Source organism: Peromyscus eremicus, chromosome 1 (genome assembly GCF_949786415.1).
Source record: "Peromyscus eremicus chromosome 1, PerEre_H2_v1, whole genome shotgun sequence".
NCBI classification, from domain to species: domain Eukaryota; kingdom Metazoa; phylum Chordata; class Mammalia; order Rodentia; family Cricetidae; genus Peromyscus; species Peromyscus eremicus.
In genome coordinates this window covers 34,278,487-34,299,264 of record NC_081416.1, presented here as the reverse complement: position 1 = coordinate 34,299,264, position 20,778 = coordinate 34,278,487, and the positions used below count along the sequence as shown (strand labels likewise).

The 20,778-nt window shown below is 38.0% G+C and overlaps 1 protein-coding gene and 1 pseudogene across 5 annotated transcripts in view; one reads left to right on the top strand and one right to left on the bottom strand.

The window, feature by feature from the left end:
• The window catches only part of Rfx3 (regulatory factor X3), a 239,861-nt gene that overhangs the window by 201,216 nt on the left and 17,867 nt on the right, over positions 1 to 20,778 (bottom strand). The window lies entirely within an intron of this gene.
• LOC131895154 (THO complex subunit 3-like) lies at positions 1,523 to 17,247 on the top strand (annotated as a pseudogene).

Here is a 20,778-nt window from a genome sequence, read left to right as displayed (position 1 = left end):
AGCAAAAAGAGAAAAAAAGGAAAATAGATTCCAACGTTGAACTGCTGCAGAAAATCCCAGACTTATGGACTCCTGTGTTCATACTTCAGTCTACCCACCAATTTTCCATTCCTAGTCTAGTCCCATTAGAATGCAAGCAAATAACTAATTAGTTTTGAGGGTTTTTTTTTTCAAACTTAAAGAGCAAATTGGATTCTAGGATATCAAATGAAGAAAAGATGTTTTTTAACAAGTTAAGAGAGAGTCAACAGAAAAACAATAGCACTGGGACTAGAAAGATGGCTCAGTAGGTAGAGGTGCAACTCTTCAAGCTTGCTACCCAAATGGAACCAATGGAAAAGCTGCATGTCCTGGCCTGTATCTGTAACCCAACAACACTCCTACAGCGAGAGGGGAGGCAGAAATAGGACAGTCACCTCAAGCTCATGGATAGCTAGCCTGGAGCATGCAGCAGAGCAACGGAAACATCAGGAAAGGTCTCACCTCAGCAAGGAAGGTGAGAACCAACTCAGAAAAGCAGTCTTGTGAGAGCCACATATATCCTCCTCCCATGCCCCATCACACACACACACAAACTAAATAATAATATTAAAAAGTCCATGGACTCTCCAACACTGTATTCTACAATGTACACAAGGTGATTGTTCATAATTATGAATATAAATGTTCTTTGATTTTGATTTTGCTGAGAGTGTTCATTGATTAAATACTATTTTTGGTTATTTTTTCACAAGAACTCTTCTCATAGGAACACACTTGATAGAATTTTTAATTCCACATTAAAAGTCCTTTTATTTTCTAGTAAATATTAAAACACATAAAACTCTTAATTACAAGGGAATTAACAAAGATATAATCTAATGTACAAAATCAACAATGTAGGCAAAAAGTTGACATTCATCAAGATTATAGTTTTAAAATTACAGCTCTCTATTCAGAACCCTAACCCAGCTCCAGAGGATATACTGGGAACTACAGCTGACCTAGAATGTTAATACTGTGACTTTTCTCACAGGCCTCCTCTGCAATCTTGACAAAGCACTATTGTATTCTCCTATCTCAGATATATCTGTTAGAAAAGAGGGGTACATGTCAAGAATTCAGCAGTATATCATAAAAACAAAATAAAACCTAGATCCAAAGTATCATATGTGAAAATAGAATGTCAATCCTGTTAAGGACTAGACATGAGCAGGTAAGGAAAGATGGAGCTAAATGGTCACAACACACCAAACACTAAGCCAGTTTCCATTGTCACAAACTGGGAACTGACAGCATCAAAATCTCATCTCAACTTCCGAGAATACGACCACAGCCATGTACTACCACCAGAGCTCTAACATCTTCACAGTTCTCATGAGTGTTATTCTCCATTTCTATAAGCACAGTAGAAAAAACAAAACACTAAAAAGCAATCCGAGTCTTAAAATGAGAGAAGATAACTAACACTTTAGAATTCTACAACTCACAGTTTGTTAAGATATTCGGCGACAAGCTTCATAGGGTACTTCAGGAGTTCAGCATGGCAGTGTCCACAGAAATGCTGCAGCCTTTGGCAATAAGCCAAAAAAGCCCCAGCTTTATGGGCCCTGGTGTTCAAGGAGAATCGATCCACTGTGGACAATGGAGTTCTTCTGAAGCCACAGAGATGGACAAGTTCCTGGCCCACAGTGCCAAAGTGGATGTGGCCTGGAGCTAGGGTGGGTTTCACTCAGCCTAGGGATTCTTTGACAAGACTACTTGCTGGGTCTTCTTGCTGGGGAAAGACCTTTGGTCAAAGATAACAGCTACAGAGGATGTGAAGAAAGTGTGAATCAGTTTTGTTGGTTTCCAAGTAACCCTGACCCCTTTGTCACTTCATCTGGAGATAAAGGCATTCCCATCTGGGATATGAGGACTATAAAATGCACAGTGAACTTCAAAGGAGAGAGCAGAGCATTAATACCTGCCGGAGTCCCAATGGGCAGACCATAGCTGTGGGCAGCAAGGATGATGATGTGACCTTTACTGATACCAAGATACACCACTCCAAACCAGAGACACTGTTCGAGTTCAAGGTCAACAAAGTTCGGAGTCAATAAAACTCCTGAGACAATCATAATGACATGTTCCCCCTGGCAAACAGCAAGAGCTGTATCACCGTTCTCAGTTATATAGAACTTATGCATGTACAGTCAGTCTATCGATGTCCATCCTTCTAACTTCATCTGTATCAATTTTAACCCCATGGAGAAATCCTTTGGGTTTTTTGTTTGTTTGTTTGGTTGGTTGGTTGGTTTTGTTTTTGTTTTTCGAGACAGGGTTTCTCTGGGTAGTTTTGGTGCCTGTCCTGGATCTCGCTCTGTAGACCAGGCTGGCCTCGAACTCAGAGAGATCTATCTGGCTCTGCCTCCCAAGTGCTGGGATTGAAGGCGTGTGCCACCACCGCCCAGGGAGAAATCCTTTAAGGAAGTGCGGGTGACTTGGTCAACTTCAGGGGTATGGATGAGTTACTGTGTGAAAAGTGTTCTTCCAGTCTCACAATGTGAAAATGCTGGCATTGGCATCAGAGGATCACATTAACACAGCTCAAGTACAGACAGGAACTGAAAGGTGAAGTATGAGTTCCAGTCCTTCACTGTAATTTAGCATTCCTAAAGGTCTCTGCTGGCATTTGCCGATGATGACATGGGTGGCAAATATGACAGCAGGCAGGAAGCTGGAACTGTGATGCTCCTGTGGGATGGTCTTTCTGTACACTGTGAATATGTGTTGCTCCCATTGGTTAATAAAGGTGCTGTGGCCTATGGAAAGGCAGGATAAGAGCCAGGCAGGAAATCCAAGCAGAGGGACAGGGAGAAGGGTGGAGTCGGGAAGATGCCACCTAAGGAGCAACATGCCAGCATACTGATAACACACAGCCACGTAGCAATACATAGATGAATAGAAAAGGGTAAATTTAAATAAAAGAGCTAGCTAGCAAGAAGCCTGAGCCATAGACCAAGCAGTTTTATACTTAATACAAGTCTGTGTGCTTAGTTGGGATCGAGCAGCTGAGGGACAAAGGAAAACTTTGGTCTACAGTGAAGCTGTTTGAACTTCCTAATAATTCCTAAGAGGAGAACCTGACATAAGAGAAGGAGGCCTGATATAATCCATCTGCCCTTCACCCCCCTCATCTTTTAGCAGTTTTAAAACGGCTCTTGGAATTTGTGAGTACTCTAAAGATTATTGTAGTAGAATACTATTTTAAGGTATGTTACTTCTGTTTATGCTGCATTTGTTTAACTCTGTGAAGCTGTGTTACCGTGCCTGTGTAAAACACCTGATGGTTTAATAAGGAACTGGCCAATAGCAAGGAAGGAGGAAGGATAGGTGGGGCTGGCAGGCAGAGAGGATATAGAGGGAGAAATCTGGGGGAAAAGGATCAAGCAGCCACAGAAGGAGGAGGACTCCAGGGGTCAGCCATCCAGCAAGCTACGGAGTAAGAGTAAGATTTACAGAAGTCAGAGAATGGGAAATGTCCAGAGGCAAAAGATAGTTGGAGTAAGTTGAGGAAAGCTGGCAAGAAACTAACCCAAGCTAAGGCCAGGCATTCATAATTAATAAGCCTCCATGTGTGATTTACTTGGGAGCTGGGTGGCGCCCCCCTCCCAAAAAAAAAAAAAAAGAGACCCAAGACCAGCCAACAACATAATGGTGTACCAACTTGGGGCTCTCGAATATCTATCTAGAGCCTGAGAAAGCCGAACAAACAAGAGTATGTGGCTCCTTTAAGAGTTTGAGCCAGACAGTTTCTGCTGGTCACTGAGCCCTTGAGCAGCTAGTACGTTAAGTAGGAACAAAAACTAAGTAAAAATGCCTGCTGCAGTGCAAGCATTGGCATTCTGAGCTCTAGGAAGGTTGAATACAGTTCCTGGTCAGACAAACCTCCATCTGGCCGTGAGTTTCATGCTTGGCTTTCACAACCCGAAAAGTTGGCAGGGTCAGTTGAAAAGGTTTGCTCACACGGTCAAAAAAGACTAGAGATATGCAGTAAAGGAATCCAGGTGGGAAAAAAAAACCTCAAAACAGGTTCCAGTGTGTTTTACAATCTGTGTACGCTTAAGAAAGCAAGAAAAGGGGTATGGACAGTGGTAGAAAGAAGTTGTTCAAAAATAGTCTTTAAAGAGAGAGTAAAAGTAATATAAAAGAAAAAAAGCCACATAAGATGGGAAATACACAGGTAGTCTGGATCCTGTATGTGTCGATTTTGAATTTGATTGTTGAGAAACAAAAGACAGCTGCTAGGATACATGGGATTGGGAACTGGTTTGCTAAATTAAACCAATCTGGATATTTTAGAAATGCCTTAACTTTAAAAAAGTCAAAAAATATACTTGTCAAATGGAAATCAAAAATGCTTTGGAGTTTTGTTCCCACAGGAGATGAGAGGCTGTGGATTCCTTCAGGGTAAATATGGATCAGGTTTGATCAGGCCAGACCTCCTGAATCTTGACAGGTGATATCTATCAGCAAAGTTGGTCTTCCCAGGACTTGGTCATTATCTAAAATTTTCTCTCTGGGACTCTAAAGATACTTTGTCCTCAGACAGCAGAAAGAAATATGAAGAAAACTATGCCTACATTCCCAACAATTAGGGGATGTGGGTGGTTGTTGGTTAATTGGTGGGTTATGGATGTTTGTTATCATTTAGGGAGTATAGTATATTGATACAAATTTAAAGTTATTTTTGTTACACTGTATATGTGTTTCTACTCTTAAAGGATTTTTGTATATTGATAACAATTTAAGGTATTTTTGTTACATGTTGTATATATGTTTCTATTCTTGTTTAAGGTATTGTACCTATGCAGTTCATTTGGAAACGCAGAGTGAAGCTCTAGTTTTTGAAAGCTGTTATTATAAACTATAAAAGGCAATCAGGAAACAGGTTAGTGGCTACTCATTAATAACAATCAAAATTGTAGATATGTTAGGTATGCCTTCCAGATCATATAAATATTTTACATAGATGGTCTTCAAATCTTTCAAAAACCTACAGAATATGGCATTTAAAATGTTTTATTAAAGTTTTTCATGATAATGAGACACATCTGAACCTGGCAGCACTAATTTACTTCAGAGAACATGATGGACATTAAAGAAACTCCTTATGGAGTTTGCTTTCATTGTGCAAGATTAGCCACTAGGCAAAGAAACTGTTTGCCAGATACTCTGGGCCTCTAGGCAGAAGATGGATGCCCCAACATAGCAGAGGAACTTTGGGTGACTGTCCAGGCAGCCAAACATCTTTGTTGTTAGATAATAATGCACTCTTCTGGATTTGATGGAGTTGAAGACTAAATAGTTATAGTTGCCATTTTCCTTAGTTATGATAGAAAGTAAATTAAGTATAAAATTATGAATTCCCTAAGATAGGGCAGATAATGCATTATTTTCTCTGAATATGCTAACTACAAATGGGCACACTATTATGAATATAATCCTTACCTTGATAATTGTTATTGTATGTAGTCTTACTACATACATTTATCCTTTTGTCTAAATAAACATTTTTATTTAGACAAAAGGAGGGAAATGTAGTAGAATATTATTTTAAGGTGTGTTAGTTTTGTTTATGTTGCATTTGTTTAAGTCTGTGAAGCTGTGTTAGTGTACCTGTCTAAAACACCTGATGGTTTAATAAAGAACTGGCCAATAGCAAGGCAGGGGAAAGGATAGGCAGGGCTGGCAGGCAGAGAGTATAGAAGGAGAGAACTGGGAGGAAAGATCTGAAATCTAGGAGCCAGAGAAGGAGGACAACTCCAGGGGCCAGCCACCCAGAAAGCCACAAAGAAAGGTATGCAGGAATAGAAAAGGAAAAGCCCAAAGACAAAAGATAGATGGAATAAGTTAAGGGAAGCTGGCAAAAAAACAAGCCAAAAAAGGCTGGGCATTCATAAGTAATAAGCCTCTGTATGTGAATTTATCTGGGAGATGGGTGGCAGGCCCCCCAAAAGGGTAAAAACCCCTAACAACAGATTATAAATTGGTATAAAACACAAAAATCTTTGGTCAAAGTGTCCGTCCCTTACCCCACTTTGTGGTGCTTAGGTTAAGCCAACTTTGTCCATGGTAAGCAAGTACTCTACCATTGAGCTATATCCCAAACACCTTTCTGGTTTTTGTTTTAGTGTATGCACATGAACTGTTTCCATCTTTCCCCCAAGACCAGTTAGCCAAAAGTACTCTGCAAGTATAGGTCATGACCCCAGCACATCATGTCTTTTAGGAGTCACCCTGTCCTCACAACATTCCATGTATGGTAGTGTTTATTAAACATAATGGTGCTTCAGCAATACCTATGTAAAGAGAAGGCAGGACAGTGATGATTTTTTTAATAATTAAAAACATACAAATATAACTTTGGGAATTAATCACTTCATAAAACTTACCTTTTATTATGAGACTTCTGAGACTTTTAAGATTACAATATTACTATTCTATTATGACAGGGAGATACTGCAGTTTGGGGGACTTTTTTTATTTGAGAATTAGAGATTAAAATTATAATTCAGCTTAATGCTTTAACCAAGAACTCTCTGAAATACAGGACAAAGCTTGTAGCATGGGCTATACAATCCTTTAAAGTCATTTGTTTATATAGTGTGTATAAGCCTGCCCTCATTCTATATAGGTTTGAAGGTAACAAATTATGAAAAACAATGAGAAAAGTTATAAAAATAGAAATATACACAAAGTAGGGTTAAATTAGAATAGACAATCAAAGTTGGGAAGTTAAATAGAAATATGTGAAGAATAAGGACCCACATGAATGCTTGAAATAAGTTTTGATTTCAAGTTCCCTTAATGGCAATACGAAGGAGGAGATAAATCAGTTTACTAATTCTTCTTTTCTAGTTGGGTTTTGATAAATTCTCATTACATTGCCCAAGCCAGCCTGGGACTTACTAAGTAGGCTAGACTGGCCTTGACCTCACACTCCTGCCTCAGCCTTCTGCATACTCATACTACAGCCATGTAGCATCATACCTAACTTTCCTTTTATAAAGAAAAACACTTGGCAGGGCTAGCAAGAGGGCTCAAAGTGTAAAAATGGTTTCTTCCAAGCTTGACCAGATGGAAGACCAGTTTAATTCCCAGGACTAAAATTTTGGAAGAAAAACATTTCCTGGGCTCTAAAAGTATCTAGTGCAAGCAAGCTCACACTCTGTGGATATGCATAAGCATGCACACACATGCACATGGGTGTGCACAAACAAAAAAATGTAGCATGCTTAAAAAGCATCAGCTGGAAATAAGAGCACTTTCTGCTCTTGGAGAGGTCACTCAGATTTGGTTCCCAGTGCAAACATTGGTGCTTACAACTGCATGTAAGTCCAGGTCTTGGGGGTCCAACACCCTCTTCTGGCCTCAACAAGCACCAGGCATACATGTAGGACACTTACATACATTCAGGCAAAGCACATATATATAAATAAAAATAAACAAATCTTTAAAAAACAGAAAACATATACCCAAATAACTCCATATCCTACCATAGAGATTTATGAATTGCTGCTCTATGCACAATAGCAATGAAATTTTAACAGCCTAGACATCCACCAAAAGACACATAATGAAATTATACATATACACTATAGAATATTGTTCAGCTATAAAAAAAAAAAGAAATTTTCAGAAAAATAGATGGACCTGGAACTTATAAGTGATCCAAACTCAGAAAGAAGAAAACCACATGCTCTCCCTCATTTGCGGACATTAGTCTATATCATGTATGTGTAACAGATGTGAGGACACAGCATAACATTTAGAAAGGAGACCAAGCGAGGGTAAGGTAGGGTGCTAAGGAAGAATAATGCAGGCAAAAGAATGAGTCTCAAAAGAGGATATAAAGCTAATTAATTTCTAGTTTCAACTCCATCAGATTTTTTTTTTTGTGGATATGTGTATTCAACTTTCTATGTATTGAAGTAGCAACAACTATGTTTGCATTCCAAAAGAACAGATGTGATAGTCCTTTGAGGCAGCAGTTATGAAAGTTGGGCATACTATTTAGTTTCATTGACCATTAGTACAACAGATATTTGGGACACTTATCATACATTAAACACTACTATATAAACAGCACACAACAGTAATATCATGCTAAATTTATCACATCCTTAGCTTTGCCTCAGAATAACCTGGCAATGTAACAAGGTAATTATTATTCAAGTCTTATTTTCAAATGACAAAACTAAGCTCTTGAACAGTCGCATTACATGTTCAATGGTCCTTACAGATGGCAAGGCCAAGTCTTAAACACAGGTCTCCTAATTCCAAGGCCAGCATGTTTTTTCATCATGCATTCTGGGTGATGATAAGTGTGGCTTCTTCAACTCTTCTCATCATTTCTACACTTACCCTGCATAACCTGATCTCTCCAAGTCAGAAATTCTCTAAGAGTGACTGAGCTTGGAGAGATGCTGTGTTTATGATTATGTATGATAGAAAATAATTTTTACAGTGGACACATAAGGTGGTCTAAGTATGTTTGTGTAACATTGCTAAGAAAATTCCCATTTACATTTTAAATGGTAAAGAATGAAGTTTTTGTGATGGTAAAATGGTCGAGCAGGTAAAGGCCCTTCTCATGCAAGCCTGCTGACCTAAGTTCAAGCCCCTGAACCCACGTAAAGGTAAAAGGAAAGAACAGAGCCCATGAAGTTATCCTCTGACCTCTATACATATACTCTCTTATGCATGCAAATAAACATTCTGTGCACACACAATAAAAAATAATTTCTAAAATAAGAATGAAATTGCTGATCATTAGAAAAATCCTTCCAAGACCCCAAAAGAAAAACAGACACCAAAAAGAGATGTATAACACACAGGTTTATTAAATTATAAATCTGCTATCCCCTTGCTCACATCAACTTAACAAAACCACAGGATTATCTGTCAGTTCCTCAAACCTTTCCACCAAATCCATAACGATTACTAAAGGCCAGAATAAATGTAGTAAACCCTGCTTCTTGCCCTTTCATTAGACTCTCAACTGTGGTATAAGGCCATGGGCTCTGCGGTTCTGACTGGCTCATGATAAAGGGCACTGGCTGGCCATGAGGCCTGATGAGGTCCTGGGACACAGAAGCATCTTTTTTTTTTCCTTTGGACTTTATCAAGCAGAGAACAGGCAATTTATTTTGAGCCAGAAAAATAAAACATAATCTTGGGCCATCTGGTTCTGTAACACTCTATATTTGTTTAGAAAGGTCACTGTTGTCAAGTTATTGAATGTTATCTCTGGAATTGACAGGAAGAGGGAAGGTTTTGAAAGCAAGCCAGGAACACTAAAGCACCGGATATTAATGTGTAAAATTGTAAAATAGTATTTAAAAGGTTGGTCTTTAGTGATAAACAGACCACAGTTCAAATCCAAGCTTCACCATCTTTAAATGACCTGAGGCATGTCATCAGATTTCTTAATTCAATGTTCCCATCTATAAAATTTAAATAACAGTACCCTGATGGACAGGTACAGACACACACACACAGAGCATATAGATACATGTATGTAATTATCTCATTGTTACCATTTAAAATATAATAATTATAAATTTCAATATAATTCCGTTATAATTTTCCTTAGTTTTGTATGCCATTAAATGTTTACATTTGTCTACTTATTGTGCATGTATGTGTGTATGTTCATGTCCTTGTTATTTTGTATTGTCAATCTGACACACCCGAGTCATCTAAGAAAGCCTTGATTGGGGAATTGACTCAGTCAGACTGGTCTTAGGCATGTCTCCAGTGAACTTAATTTTAACTGATACAGGAAGCCCAGTCCACTGTGGGTGGTACCATCCCCAGACAGGTGGTCCTGAACAGTGTAAGCTAGATAGCTAAACATGAGCCAGAGAGCCAAAGAGCCAGCCAGCGAGCAGCACTCCTCCACGGTTTCTACTTCAAGTTACTAGCTTGAGTCCCTGCCGACTTCCCTGGTTGATGGAGTGTGTCCTAGGAGTGTAAGCCAAATCCTTTCCTCCCCTAAACGGCTTTAAGTCAGAGTGCTTTATCAGAGAAACAGGACAAAACCAGAACACAATCAATGTGTAGGGAGGTCAGAGGACAACCTGCAGGAGTCTGCGCTCTCCTTCTATGACATGGGTTCCAAACACCAAACTTAGGGTGTCAGGCTTGGCAGAAAGCACCCTTACCTGCTGAGCCAACTTGCCAATCTGACATGCTGGACATTAAAAATTTTTATTACTGTTATGGACACTTATTCAAAAAGCAAAATAGAATTCAAATACAGAATTATGGTCTGTGCTTGCACACCAATTATATGGGTTTGGAGTCTATACCTGATAAAAACAACAAAGAAAAAACAAAACTTTTAGGAAGAGAGAAAATTAGGTCTATGAAAATTCCATCCAACAATCTTCTTGTTGGCAAAAAAGCAATGTTTTCAATTCAATAGGCCAGACAGAGTCCAGGCCAATTTACAGATCCCAGGGGTGGCCAATACTTTTCTTAAACTTTAACAGACAGGATACCCATACGCAACTGTTTCCCCAATACCAAAGCAGTTGGGAGAAGCCTGGACTCTTGGGCTAGGAAAGGATTTTTCATCTTTTCCTTCTGTAAACTGTTAGCTGCTACAAAGCCCCCTGGTTGCTGATTTAACACTTCTCCCAGGAACTGCTACGTTCTCTAATTCCTCAATGATACTGTCCAGGGAGACCTGAGATTAAAAACAAATTTCAAACTCTGGAACCTAATGGCTACTAACAAATCTCTAAAATACGTACACTGGACTGGATAAATGAATCAAAGAAATGCACACACCTAAACAGAAAGAAGAAGAGTGGCTGATTATCCTTCATCTACCCAGCATGCTGTGTGAATTCACACCCACCACTTCCTCTCTAACCACACTGACCTGCTGCAGGGAAATTCAAAGTCCATAGTCTCTCTTAAGTTTGCATCTCATTTCTGATCCCAAATGCTCACATGTATGTTCAGTCAATATAGTAGTATTTGATCCTAAGCCTTGGGAATCTTGCTTTATTCTTACCTTCTCTGTATAGATTCAAGAAACAAAATTTCTTATAAGCACATCTTTCTGAAACTATAGTTCAAGAAAAGGTCCTTGGTCCCAATCAAAATAGTTCATTTATACTTTAAAATGCTAGTAGGAATGTATGTTTCATTTTTGTAATATAGTATCTGATTTTTCTACTTAATGTTCAAATTAGGAGAGGGAATATCAGAGCCAATCCCTTGTCAAGTACAAACCATGAGAGTGCAGCCACAATTTGAAAGTCCCTTTCCCTTGAACATTCCTGAAGAACACTGATTTCACAAGATGTCCCACACTAAACAAAGGACAGAGCTCTGTGGTAGAACATTTTAGCATGTAAAAGACAATACAGTTCTCAGGATCAATCAAATAAAAGGCTCTCCCCAAACACAGATTCATAATATTAATGAAGTCTTTGAAATAAAAGTCAAAACGATAAGTATTACCATCTCCAGCTTATAGGTCAGGTTTCACTCAGAATAAGAAACACATCTCAAAGCAGATCAGCCAACAAGTAGCACAGTCATTACTCCAAATGCACTTTTCCCTTCTTAACTCTCCTCCAACTACATAACATTATAGTACAATCCTTGAGATAGTAAAGAACAAGCTAGAAACCTCATCATACTAGAGGGCCAATGAATGTAAAGGTTTGAAAAATTTTTAAATGACCAAACTTAAATACTCCCAATAACTACACGGTTACAATCATGACCTTCAATGCAAACATCATAAATACCACCTATAAACTAAACTAATTAAATAGCAAGTCTACCAAAATTCTACAGCAAATTTTTGAGAACACAATCATACTTGGAGCATGAAACCCATTAAGAAAACATATTCAAAGGAAGACATAGAGCATGAAATGGAGATTACCAGGTTCAGAGAGCACAGAAGCAGTACATCAGTTATGCACTGAGTGAAGCCTCACAGATGGGGCATTTATGGAATGCTTGGAAAGGAAGCAGAAAAGAGATTCCAGTGATGCAAATCACCATTAACGAAGCTAAAGGCATAGACAAAACAGCAACTCTTTGCCTAGTGATGTCTTCAGGTACTACCTCATAAATTCCATATGAGGGCCATAGCTGTTAAACTATGAAGAAATCTACATGTTCAGTCTTACACATTCATTCTAGCATGTTTAGAACACCAGCCCAGCTCCAATATTCTACTTTTGGATCAGGAAACAACAAAATATTTGCAAAAACTGTAGGAAGCCACTCAAAATAACTATGTTCCTTAAGGGGGAAAAAAGGAAAGAACTGCTAATTTGTAGCATTACACTAATCATCTGAATAATGGCTAAGGTGGGTGCTATCGGAGCACCAGAAAAGAACAACTGTAATGAAGATGCGGAGAAAATGAAGTTGTTTTCCAGGACTTGTGGGCTACAAACATATGCAGTCACTATACATTTTGTGTCATATTTTTAAAATCTATTGAGAAGTATCTGACAAACTACTGCTCTATGAACCAATATGTTCCATAAGTAGCATTTCTCTTCAACAATTATCTGAGCATATTGTTTAATATGAATTCATATATTAACATTACCATAACCATATGCCGAAGCCTTGACAGGAGTGGAGACCGCTCAAGCAAGACGCATGTTTTCCCCGCCTCCACTACAAAGTGTACCAACACAACAAATCCAAAGAATTAAAATTTCTCCATGCGCCCCTGCTGCAGAAGGGGGAACCTAAAGCCCTACTGCCACCCAGAGAAGTTCCATACAAAGGAAGAGATTCACAGTTCTGACAGAGTAACTAACACGCACGCTTCCTGGATGTGGTCTCATCTTTTCGAAAAAACCATGACATTGTTTCAGAGAAAACAGAGAAATAAAAACTTTCCAGGATTGACAAAACTGTAAATAATTCCATTTCCCTACAAATTTCTGCTTCCTAATTTATCTTAATTAGGGTGGAGAGCACTGGAAATATGGCTCAGCAGTTAAAAGCACATACTGCTCTTTCACAGGATCTGAATTTGAGTCCAAGCACTTACATGTGTCACAATGACCTGTTCACTACAGCTCCAGGGGACCTAGCGCCCTCTTCTGGCATTTATGGAAACCTGCACTCATCTGCACATATCCTGTATCCCACACACACCAAGCATAATTTAAAATAAAGATTTTTAAAATTACAGGGAAATTACACATCATGTCTATAAATCTAAATGTCCTGTATGACTACTATCTTCATTTATGAGAATATGACTGAGCTATATAGTATCTTCAATTCCAAATCCTCCTTTACTGTGTTAAATACTTTCGGGTATATTTTCACATACCTGTGTTGTTTCTTTTACTATATTTCCTTTTATTCATTTTCCTAGTGGTCTCCCTGAGGATTACAATTAGTATTTTTCCTAAACTGTGTGTTAAAGCAAATTTTGTAAATTATGAACACAATTTTATAATTTTTGCATTAGCTAGCTGTAGTTTGGAGAAAATTAGAAGGAAAATTACATTTCATGTATTTTTTACCTGTCTTTCATAAATCTATTGTCACCTTTACAATTGCCCTTTATTTCATGTGACATCTTGTGGTCTGTTATTTGAACCATTGGGTCTCTTTACAATTACTTAGAGAGGTCTCTTAGTGACACTCTTCTAGTTTTTGCTTATTTGGAAGTGTCTTTTTTGTTTTTGTTTTTTTGGTTTTTGGTTTTTGGTTTTTTGGTTTTGTTTTGTTTTTTTATTTATTTTATTTTTTTGAGACACAGTTTCTCTCTGTTACAGCCCTAGCTGTCCTAGAACTCACTCTGTAGACCAGGCTGGCCTCGAACTTATAGAGATCCCCTGTCTCTGCCTCTCCAGTGCTTGGATTAAAGGTGTATGCCACCACTGCCCAACATGTCTTCCATTTTTTTTTTTAAGCTGGACACAAAGCTCCTGGCTGACAGTCATTTCCATTCAATGCTGCAAAAGTCTTCTAACTTTACTGTAAGTCAGGTGTTAGTCTTACTGAGGACCCCATGTGAGGGAAGTCACTTTTTCCTGCTGCTTTCAAGGCTTTCCTGCCACTCACTTTCATAAAAGTAAATGTGTATCTAGACATGTGTAGCTTAGTATTTATCCCATTCAGATTATGCTGAACTTCCTGAATATGTAAATTAATACATTTCAACTTACTTGGGAAATTTTCTGTAATTATTCCTTTAAATATTCTTGCCTTTCTCTTCTTCTAGAGCTCTGTTTATGCCTATGGTAGTACACGAGATGGTGTCTCAAGTTTTTTCTCGCTGTTTTCTGTTTGGGGGTAAGTTTCTCCTCACACTAGATGGTCCCTGTCAGCACAGCTCCCAGTTGGCTGCTTGCCCTGTCAGCTTATCTATGCCGTTGTGCCCCTTTGAGAACACCTTTGCTTTTAAACTCCAGAATACTTGGGTGGCTATTTTTAAAATTTGTATCATTGTTTTCTCTCTTGATAAAACACCATTTTCTTTCATTTAAGTCCTTTAGACATGTTTCACTAAGTTCTTTGTGGCTCACATAACAGCTAACTTTACAAATCTTTTAAATATAGTATCTAGATGCCAGATCTGGGCATAGTAAAGCACACCTACAATTCCAGCACTCCAGAGGCAAAAATAGGGAGATCGTCCTAAATTCCAGTCCAGCCTGGTCTACCCAGTGAGGTCAAAGCCAGCTAAGGATACATAGGGAGACCCTGTTTCAAGAAATCAAAATCAATTAATTAAAATAAATATTGACTAGCAAAGTTTTCTGTTGGCAGTTTTTGTTTAGCTGTTTCATTTTTTCCTGTGTATGTATTATTTCCTGTGACAGAAAGGCCGTACCTGAAAGTCCAGAAAACTCCAATCCAACCAAAGCAGAATGGTGTGACAAACCAAAATTAACTGGATACCACAAAGCCACCTTCATTTGCATGATGGAAAGCACATGGATAGAAACTGCAGCAAAATGGCTCACCCACCCACACAGGACTCATCCCCTGAATCTAACTACCATATGCAAACAGTTCTTTAATTACTGCCACGCTACTGCTCTAGCAGTGTATTAAACTCTTTACTTCTGATCTAAAAGGTGAATTCTTTCACCAACTTGATAAATTCCCTGACATATTTTCTATTTCTTTGCAGTTTAAATATTTTGTTAAAAACTGGGTATTTTATATAGCATATTTTAGTGCATGGATGTATGAATCTTCCATTTTCCTCCCAATGTATCTGGAATTTTTCAAATTGTGCTAACTTAGCACTTTTATAGATTCTATTACCTATGAATGGCCACCAACTTTTCTGTTAACTTTTCTTTTTAAATTCCTGATTTCAATTTCTAAGCAAGGCTTACTAGCGGTCACACTTGTGTAGATATAATAGTGTTCATTAACTGCTCGGATCATTTCAAGTGCCTCAGTTATGCATGGTCCATCCTTTTTCAACAGTATCTTTATGAAATGCCAACTCCAGCTTTCAAGGGCTTATAAACCCTTGCTTTCACTTCCTAAAGACACAGAGCCTCAAGATCAGTCAGAGGTGACATTTTCAGATCTTTCCTAGGCCAGTATAACAACGATATGTATTAAGCAGACTTTTAGATATCAAGGAACATGTCAGAGCTTTCTAACATGCTATAACTGGCTAGTTCTCCAGGACTTCCTTTAAAATTCCTAACCAGGCTCTGGTTTGTACCAAATGAAGTTACAGCCTAGATCTTGCCAAGGGTTGGCTATTGTCTCTAATGCCCTGGAAAATGAGCTTTTTCTTTCTCCAAGCACAGTTCAAGTCAACCAACTAGCCAAGTGCTCTCTGAACAGTTTTCCCAGGGAGCTGCAAGTTCAGACAAGACACTGACTATGCTCTTGGGACAGAGGTTATATTTAATAGAGTTCCAAAGGCAGAAAGATTCACATTCATTCATATTCTCATTCTCTCCTTCCCCCTTATTCAAACTTGCTCAGTTGCCAGATTTTAGTTATACCACTAGGATAGAGCAGAGGGGAGATGGGAATATCATTAAGTTCCACAGACCTCACTGTCTTTCAAAGGTTCCATCATTTTCTCTTGAGCAGTCATTTTTTTTTTTAGTGTATTCTCCAGATTTGTCAATTATCAGAATCCAAACCGAGAGAGAGAGAGAGAGAGAGAGAGAGAGAGAGAGAGAGAACATTGTTCTCCGAGGGAGTAAAAATAAGCCTATATGCAAAGACTTAGCACAATGCACCTTTTCTTTTCTATTAAAATCAATGTGGTTTGGGGTCTTTGCACTGACAGCATTCCAATTTCTTTCTATAAAGAAAGACTCCATGACAAAGAAAAACTGTTCTATCTTACCTTACGTGGCAAATCCAATTCAACTGTGACAGAAAGGAATTTATAAAACAAACAACAACAATAACAACAACAACAAAACCACAGAAATCAGAGGGAGGAGGTCAAAGAAAAGAAAATAGACTTAAACATAGTAGACAGCCCTACAAGAGACAACAGAGAACCCAGAGAGAAGATATCCCTAAGTCTCTTCACAGCAGCTATCCCTCCCAAGATTCCTCTGGAGAGACTCAATACAGAATAGGGTTTACTTCAGATTTACACAAGTTTAGTCAATCATGTGGAGTTGAAGTCAAATAAAGAACTTGTGGAAAATAATATTTCTATTTAACATTATGCTTATATAAGTCACATTAAGATCAAAACTATCAAGGAGGCCAAAAAAATTCAACACCTGTTCAAGAATGTTGTTGGGTATTTTTTCTGTTGTACAACAAACTAAATCAAGACTAACTGGCTTAGGATAATTCTCATTTTATATTCCATAGTTCCACTATTGGGCATAGCTCAGAGAGGCCTTCTATCTTACAAGTGATCTTATGACTGCTTCTTGCTTGCAGGTGAGACACAGGCAAAACGAAGAGACTAGGTAAATAGCTAGGTTTCACTCTCCAGATACTTCTCAAGCCTCTCCCTGTCCATTTGGCCAGTTTTCTACATGGGCTTTCTTTTTCTAGAAGGCCAATGAAATCTGTTACAAAACTCAGTCTCCTAAAAACACAAACAATGAAGCTGCCAGGCCATCCTAAAGAAATTAGACTAAAGCAGCTTTTAATTCTACATTGTGTTTGTGAGATATTCATTTTCATATTTGTTAAAGCTTAAATGGAAAAGAAAAGGACTTTGCAAGAGCTCTGAATACCACCAACGCAACCAATTACTGAAATATTAAGGCAAATGTTCATGTGATCTGAATGGAATCAAATATAAGAAACTCTTGAATTGGCAAAGTTGAATGAAGACCAAAAATTATAGTCAGAGTCTATGCTCTGTTCCTTCTCACAGTGAGTGTCAAGTGAAACTCAATAAATCACTCATAAACTGAACAACCTTGGACAAGTAATTAATCTATCCATATATCAGCTCTTCATTTATTCAGTAGGCAAAATTATATGTGCTCTATTTTACAGGAATGTGGTATAAACAAATAAGACAAGGAAATGTTTTAAAAGCCACAAACTGTTATAAAATATATGACAGTATTATTTACCTGAGATCATGCTAAGTTCAATAAGTCTAGATATGTTCCATTGTAACAATAAGTTATAATCATAATTATCTCATGCCAAATATTATACATTGGCTAAAATTACACCAAATTTTACTACAGATAATCAAGAATACTATAATTTCTTGTCCAATTATATATCAACTAGTAAGTGGGAAAGCCATCAATAATCTTTAAAATATACTAGACCTTCTAAATATTTGTCCTCTACACTAAAAAGCAAAGGTAAGATTATATGGCTTAAATGCAAGATAACTTCAAACTAAATTTCACCCAGTTGTTATTTTTTTATAACCATATTCTTACATGCATCTACTATAACTGTAATCACAGTGTTGTGGTTTGAATGTATAATGTCCCCCATAGGCTCTTGTTTAAACTTTTGATCCCCAGCTGGAAGTGCTTTTCCAGAAAGTGTGGCCAGGAGGTAGAGCCTCACTGTTGAAGCTGGTCACTGGAGGGGACTTAATGTTTTATAGAACACACTTGAGGTTCACCCTCAGCTTCCTGGGCATGGATACAATATGACTAACGAGCCCATTGCTCCTGCCAGCATGAGTTCCAATCCTGAGTCCATGATGGACCATATCCCTCTGGACTGTAAGCTAAAATAAACTCTTTCTCCCTTAAATGACTCTTTCAAGGTATTTCATCAGAGCAACAGAAGAGTAACTCAGACAGAAATTATGACAAGTGGGGCTGTTGCCCTGATAAACTTCACCAGGGTGAATCTAAAGCCTCCAGACATGGTTTATGGGGGAAATGTAGAAGAGTTTGGAACTTTGGGGGGGAAGCCCTAGAATGCCATAAGCAGAGCTTAAGTGGGCCACTGTAGTGGGAGTTTTGAAGATAAGAATGCAAACAAACATGTTGACTGTGAGGCCTGGCACATAAAGTTTCAGAGGCGAACAAGGACACTACTGGGATCTGGGCTAGTGGTCAATTGGGTTATATTTTGTTGAAGAATCCTGGTGGCAGTCTGCCAGTGTCCCCAGAACCTAAGTGAAGCTGAATTCAAAACTGATGACCTCATTTGTTGGATGGAGAAAATCGAGCAACAACACTGAGACTGTGGCACGGTTATTGCTCACTGCCCTCACTCAAATGTGCAGTCAAAGAGAGCAACACACAGAACAAAAACCAATTAATGGCAAAGCAGCTGTAGCTCTTTACAGACATCAGCATCATTAAAGAAACCCTGCTCAGCAGTGGGACAATAAGAAGGAGACCCTGAAGGCAGACTGCACCCACGAAAGGCTCAGCTTCAAAGGAACACACCTGAGCTGAGAGTGCCACGGGGCTCCCTGGTCCTGAAAAGCAACAGAAAGAGAAACTAAGGCACAGAGAGACAGACTTTCTTCATTGCAGTGTGTCACCTTATACATCTATAAAATGGGTTCCCATCTCAAAGCATTCTTCCCTCTTTTAAACATCTAACTTTGCTGGGTGTGGTGGCAAATGCCTGTCAACTCAGCATTTGAGAGGCCAAGGCAGAAAAACTGAAAATTTTAGAGCAGCTTAAGCTCCACAGTGAGGGGTCCATGCCAGCCAGGGATAGAGTGTGACCCTGTCTCAAAAAAATAAAATAAAATGATAAATAATAATAATGTCAATAAACATACTTACAACTAACCTTTATCCCATGGTTTTCATAAGTCCTAATAGTCATGTTATAATATAGGAACACCAGCTGGGAACAACAATAAACTTACACATTTACATGCAAAGAAGTCATTGGAACAAAAACCACAAAAGAGCACAGCAAATTTGTGTTCCTGTATATGTGTGTCCTTGAGATTAAACCAAGGGCCTTCTGCACAGTAAGCGCATGTTCTAGTCACATCTCTAGGTACAACATTTTTTAAGTGTTTTTAAAAAATGAGTTTTAATGACATTCTAGCTTGAAAGTAATTAATCAGTGACAAAGAAGTGCAAAATGAATGAATCTATATAATTAAGAAATCTTGAAATTTAAGAGGAGAAAGAAAAAAAAACTGCCCCAAGGACAATGTACTAAAGGTATAAATGGAAAAGTAAAACCAATGAAAGAAATACTGTCTTACTATATTTGGTAATATCACAGACTATTAAAAACTGGGTGATTTATAAAAAGAAGTATTTCTGGCCTGTGGGATGGCTCAAAGAGGACAGAGCTGACTTCCACTCCTGCAGGTTGTCCTCTCACTTGTATATTCGCAGTATGGTCCATGCATGTGTGTTCACACACTCAAACACACTCACTAAATTGACTAATTATTGTGATTTAAAAATATCATTACTAATGATGGTTCTGTGGACAAGGAGTCCAAGGTGGAGAGGGATGAACACGGATGTTCCCCACAGGCTCTAGACTTCCTCCCAAGTCACCCCAAGGCAGAAAGCAGAAAGGAAGGACTGTAAAAAGCAAGCAACACAGTCAGGGTCCAGATCACTTTTATTATAACACATTCTCATAACTATCCCATTTCTGACAGGACATAAACATTAGGTCTATTGTCAATCACGTTTTGACTTTGGGAGACCATCAAATCACAGCAGATATGGTATGCCTTATAAAGTTATTTGTCATTAGTCAAAGAAATACAAGCCCATGATATTTTTCAAGTGATGTGCAAATTTTTAACTAAAAAGATTGATAACACCTAGTATCAGAGAACCAGCAAAGAAATATAACATTAAAGTATGATTATTGGTAATAAAAAGTGACATAAGTTTGCTAGAGAGTTATTTTTCAATTGATAAAAATATTCCCAAGTACTTACCTTTTATGAAGTAATTCTATTATTAAGAATTCTTATTAAAGAAATAATTAGATGCGTAAACTTGGTATACAATTAATAATTAGTACCAAAATTACATAGGATACCATCTATATATGTAGAGAATTGCTTCAGTAAACTGATATAGTCATACAATGCCAAAAAGGATATAAAAATTAATTCATTGTCATAGAAAAATTATTCAAGAGGAGTGTCAAACTTAAAAAAATGTGTATTTTTGTTGAACTAATGAACAAAAGTTACAGACAGGTGTAAAAAAAAAAAAATCCTGTTTTATACCCCAGAACTCATTATGAGTTTAGATATATATATACAAATGTTGATAGTAATGTTATCAGCTCAGTTCTAAAACTAAAGACTTAATCATTTAAATGCACAGTTACTAAGCCATATTAGGTCAGCATTCT